Here is a 6,452-nt window from a genome sequence, read left to right as displayed (position 1 = left end):
ACACAAACATGTTGAGTGACAGGGCAAAGCTCCCACTGTGGCAAAGAATCCCACAATTAACACTCCCCAACATATATTTCAACAGATGAGAAAGGAAAAGAGCTGGCCGACTTCAAAAGAGAATCATTCTGAGTCATATATCTTTTTAGCTTTGAAGAAAAAAAAAGAAAAAGAAAGAAAAGAACAAATTAATACCTCAACTATTTTAAATTTCACTAACTTGTAAAATGATTAATTTATCTTATGAGCTTGCTAGTAGCTAATCATTATTGACAGTCATGTAGATCTGATAAAAAATGTCATATCCCTTTTCCCTAATAAACGGACAAGCATTTTTATTTAAAGAAAACATTCTGAATAGTTTATGGTAGAGGATTTATTGGTTTTCTGGGTATTATGACGCATATATGCCCTTTGAAAAACCTATGAGCCACTGATCCTTTGCTTCGAAAAACATTGACATTTTAAGTGAGAGGGAAAAAACACTCATAATCTCTTACGATTTTTCAGTCGCTTGCCACTGTATGTGTCAAAGAGCCAAATATTTCTGCAGAAAGCCCTTTCTATTAGCATTTGTGTGGGTATGAGACTCCTGAAATGAATTGCTCGCTAGTGTCTCTACCCTAGAGCAGTACTTATCCTTCAATGTAGCATGAAATATCAAATAAAAGTAATCGGCTTTGCAAAAAAAAAAAAAAAAAGTTAGTGTCTAGAAGTCTTCTTTATCTCCCTCTTCCCCTTTTTCTTGTTTTTTTCCTCCTGCATTCAAAGTTGAAGCTTAGTTATATTTGCTCTTTTTTTATGTAACGTACTGTAGATGTGCCTGTGCACTTTATGAAATAATTATTTATAATATTATATATATATATATATATATATATATATATATATATATATATATATATATATATATATATATATATATATATATATATATATATATATATGACTGTAGTGTCTGTATAATTATTTTTTTTTAGAAGAGATAACGTACAGTATACCATGGCTGTAGTTTTATGGTCAAAAAAACATGACTTGATTCATCATTATTTAATAAAGAAATAGACTTGAAGTGGTACTGAAGATAAAAACGTTTCTTGTTATTTGATATAAGTGCTTAATATTGTAATATTAATACGTTGCTCCCTCTGCTGGCACAGACCCTCCAACAATGTGTAACTGGAAATAAAAGGTGCTTTGTCTTAGAGATGGAGGCGTATGTCATACCATTTCAAATCCAGCCTTTCACTATATTGTTTTAAAATTCCTCTTACACAGGCTGTGTATGTAAAATTGACCAAAGCTGTAGTTTACAGGTATTAAATAATTCAGCAGAATTGTTATACATTTCTTGTCATAGCTTTTGGGCACGTGAATAGGCAGGTCAATGTAAATGGAGCAGCTGGCAAATACTGTGAGCGACTCTCGCAGCAATACTGGAGGTGGCTCACAGCACTCAAAAACATAGATTTACTATTTCACGCTCCAGAGTCCATGCTGTCCTTAAAGACTTAAAGGCATTTCACACCAGGATTACAATTTTACAATCACAGAGAGTGACCTATCACTCACTCCCAGGTCCCACTACTCCAACCAAATCACCTATTCTTTCTTTAAAAATGAGCTTGCCCTCTATCAGCATTATTCATTCTCTCCCTGATGGGAATTAACAAACTTTGTCGTGAGAATTTCACTTACTAGATTCCAGTAACTTGTTAAGTCAAAGCCGGATAGTAACCCTGAAATAAGTGAAATAAATCAAAGTTTAGACAATATGAAAAACTACTATTGACCTCACTGTAATCTTAGATTGTAAATCCAGATTATAAATATTAACTCATTTCCCTCATAAATCAAAAATCACTTTTACAGTAAATAACATTGATAACTGGGTCTCTCTCTCTCTCTCTCTCTCTCTCTCTCTCTCTCTCTCTCTCTCTTATAGTTCGTATTTATTTATTTGCATTTGAAAAAAATTGGACTAAATAATACATTTAAAGTTTAATTGTTTGTTTAGACAAAAGACAATTTTAATATTGTTTTCAATCTTACATTTTGGCTCAATAAGATTTATTTTCTCTCTCTTTCTTTTCTTTCCTCCTTTTATTTGTAAAGAAATTAAGAAATGACTTTTATCCAGCAAGAATATATTAAATTGGTCAAAAATTACAGTAAAGATATAAAGATAAAGACAGTAAAAACACACTTTGCGCACTTCATTAAGCAGCTCAACCATTTTTAGTTAATAAGAAAAATAAGAAAGCTTTCTTGAGTTTTTTTTGTTATCAGCCTACTGTATTCTATTTTTTTATTATTTTTTTTATTTTTGTCACATTGAATTTTTTAGTCATTGATTCTAACACACTTGGAACTATTTGGATATGTGTGTTTTAAAATGATTGATTTTTTTCTCTATATTTTCTGTACTACATAACAGTGGTCTCTTGCTTGTTTTCATCGTTAAACTAAGAATTTTATCTGTGTATACCCACTGTCAGTAGAAGAGTGCCATGTAAATAGTACAGTCAGGTGGCTTGAGCAGGCAGACAGACTTCTGTGCCAAGCTGTGACCATTTAGCCGCCGATAACGCAGGTAATTGCATTTCTGGAAGAGCAGAAGCAGATGAAACACGACGCGAACAGATACCACTGGCACACCGGCCCCTTCTGTCGGAAAATTTCATTTCTTTCCACGAGGAAGCCATGAATGCGAAGGCTGAACCCAAATCCGTTCCCCCTGCACGTTTATCAGGCCTGGCCCACCAAGTGGGGAGATGGAGGTAATTCACTCAGCTGAGACTCACCACTTTAATCCAATTTACAGCCTCCCCCAGCAAGAGATAATTACAAGTCTTAAACCAGTTAGGAGAGGAGTAGAGGGGGAGAGAAAAAACCTTCACTCTCCCAAAACTGCTCCCGGGTCTGCAAAATATCGACAGAGAATGGGAGAGAAGATTTCAGCTGGGAGGACTCAAGCAAAGGCATTGTTAAAAACTAAGAAAGTGTGCAACTAATGAGGCAAAGTGAATTCCACTGCAAATGGAAGCCTGGGGTAGAGTGCCGAAATACACCCAGGGTCATGTTTGCACATTTATGTGCACCCTGGCAAATGGAAAGCTGCCTTTAAGGTCAACGCTTCGATGCTCGTGTGTTTTTGTGTGGAGAAAATGGCCGGAAAACATGGCTAGATGTCATTTCATCTTTTTTGTAGTGCACAAATGGTATAAAGTGCTTTGTTAGCAAACTGCTGCCCTCACTCAAATCTCATTTGTGACTTGTTGGTGAGTGTTTTAAAACAAAACATAGCTTAAACAATACAAAAAGTGTAGCTTTCCACTTTGAAACTTCGCAGTTTTAAAACACTTGACGAAACCCATCCTGTCATGCTGCTGTGAAGTCTTTTTCTATGCTTAGTCTGCACAACTAATTCAGCTGATTATGTGTTCATACCCTCACCTTGCTGTGATGAAAATTATCACTCGTTAAATTACCACTACATATATATTCAATTTTCAATGACCTGTATTTCACTAGCATCTCAAAAATGTCTTTGTAGTGAGCCTTATCGATTTCCAAAAATACGTTATTACAAAAGAAAGGGCAGGTATTGATTTTTCTCCTGTGAAAATAATGTAACATTTAGCCGTTTGTAAACAGAATTAACCTGGTATCACTGGGATATCCATGGGAAGTGACACTTGCACTGTCACATTAATAACCGTACAGATGGAGTGTCACTGCGTGATCCTGAGGTCATGAATTGTCATTATTCTTTGCAGTCAGATCTTCTGAGTGTCCGTCGGAGAGTGTATGCATCTGGGTCATTTCAGCTGTGTTATATATTTAAGTCCGACATAATCAGAATTAATCACATGAATGCGTTCATTGATTCTTTTTGTCCATCGTTGTGAAGAGCGGCATTTTACATTCTGCACCATTTTTTACTTGAAATTAGTGTTGTTTCTAGTAAATTCCATTGTATATAATGGAAAAGCATTGTATTATATAAAATAAATATTTTATACATTATATCACACCCTATTAAACTATTTATTAATATTATGTTGCTCTCTCGAATACCTGATTCATGACATTTTATATTTTTTATTTATTTATTTATTTTTTTCTGATCAGATATCCTGATGCATCAAAAGTCAACTGCATAATATTTATGGTAGCTATTTTTAGTAGTTATTAAACACATAATTGTCAGGAACCAGGCAAGCCCTAATCGCCCACACCTGTTCACAATCAGCGACCTCATCAAAAGGCAGTATAAAACACTCACCACAGCCCCAGTTCAGCGTCAAGCCTCCAACAGGAAAGGACCATTGAATGCTAGCTCGCTATCCTCTGAAGCGCCGCAGATCCCGTGACGTAAAATATACCCACCTTTTAAACACTAACCTCTGTGTCTTTGTTCTACTGCCTCCAGGATTCCTGATTATTACACCTTGGCCTGAAATCCAACGATTCCACGAATCTCCTGTGTTTGCCTGATATCCTCCGGTTCTTAGAGCGTTCTGTAAAGAGACAAGGATTAGCGAACTGTGATTGAGTGGTATTGACAACTCTGCAAAAGATGCACTCACCTTCCTGCACCTCGCACTGTGTGATCGGCACCGCACCTGCACTTGAAAAGCATTGTCTACTTACCCAACTTTCACTATTTGTAAATAAAGAACTGTGCTTGGATTCAGTTACCTCTGGCTCTCGTCTATGTCCTGATAATTCCGTATAATTCCGTATAAAAATAATTTTGATAAGGGCTGTATCGTAAGCTTAAGTAGATAGAAACTATTTTCACTAATTTTGAGAGACAAGCCCGATCAAAATTTTATGTAATAAAAACATAATATTGACATACTATATATGGAATTATGTTTAATAACACTACAAAAAAAATCTACATAGCAGCATATATATTTTGCAGTTGAGGTGACTTTTGATGCCATCAGAATCTGATCTGGAGGAAAAAAAGAGAGAGGATGCCATGATTGACCAATCAGAATCAAGTTTTTCAGATAATTACATTACAAGTATAATCATATATGATGTAATATAATATATACAATACTTTATATAATAAAATAATTGTCCATTGTACCTATAGTTTCTTGTTAAAATAGTGCAGAATGCAAAATGGCAGTGGGCAAGTTTTCTCTTTGTTTTCTTATATTTAGTGAGATATTTTTGTATAAAGACTTTACATCAGGGGCTCTTTTGCGATAAAAGTCTTTAGATTTATATCTTGTACAGTGTTTATTCCTTGATAATTTTACCACTGTTCATCAGTCAAAATAAATATCCAATTGGAGCAGCTTTTCAATAATTGATTGAAAACATGCCTGTTATGAGTAGAGGATGTATTTAGACAATTTTTAAAATGTCATGTAAGCTACTGTACTTCCATTTTCGTTCCAAATAATCCAGTTGCCGCATCTAAAACATGCACACTATGCAACTGCAGCCAAACCACTGAGCGACTGTTGGTCCTCTTCTGTTCTTTGATGTGAGAGTTGAGGAATGGGGTTAAGTTGTGTTAAAGAATGTGAGGAAATCATAATGAGGCAGACTCTCAGGGAGCGGAAGCGTCAGTGAGCCCTAATTAATGGAGGCAGAGACACTCCTAAAGTCTCCCATTCAGTGCTTCACAATGGTCGTCTCTCTGAAGCAGAACCTGTGGTGGAATATTAAAGAAATGAATGAAAACGGGCGCAACTGCCGGACTCTCTGCCACCCCTGCCCCACCTCCCGTTCCTGTGGCACCCTGGCTCTCATTGTGTGTCTGTTCTCAAGTGTCTCCTCCAATCTTCTAGGGGAGTCCCATTCAGCACAATCTGCTTCAGAAGATCCAGCCGCGCCGTTTTGTAAATATGGCCCCGGACAATACACACAAAGCGAAGGCACATTGCCAACAAGTATCCAATTTAGTGGTTAAAAAAATGTTAACTCCTCAAGCTCCTCTTGACTTTTTCAGATGAGGCACGACATGAAGAGGAACAGTGCTGTTGATGCAGAGGCGAGTCGGGTTGCTGGAGAAGTGTGGACCCACCTGTCACTGATTATCCCTCCTGTTAAAGGGTTTAGTCTTGACCTCTCCTCCTCCTATTTGCCCCCATCACTAATCTGTTCATTAACTGCTGGCAACAAAGACTAAGAGTTTTGAAGGGGTCAGTGCAATGTGGTAGTATCCGAGGCAGGGGTATGTGTGAAATATGAACACTGAAGTAACCGTGAATGTGAATACCAGGGACTGTGTGGCCCACCATAGTACTAGTTGAGAAATGGCTACATCTTGTTAGGGACATATGGCTTTCATTTTGTTCTGTCTTAATAGTGAGTTCCTGTGCTTTTTTAACCATGTGGAGAGCTATAATAAGCAAGAGATCACCTTTGACCCTTACTGTATTATGGTGGGCCTACAACCGAAGAATGTTTAGAGGGCTTCA

The sequence above is a fragment of the Carassius gibelio genome, chromosome A13 (genome assembly GCF_023724105.1).
Source record: "Carassius gibelio isolate Cgi1373 ecotype wild population from Czech Republic chromosome A13, carGib1.2-hapl.c, whole genome shotgun sequence".
NCBI lineage: Eukaryota > Metazoa > Chordata > Actinopteri > Cypriniformes > Cyprinidae > Carassius > Carassius gibelio.
This window is presented reverse-complemented; position numbering follows the sequence as displayed.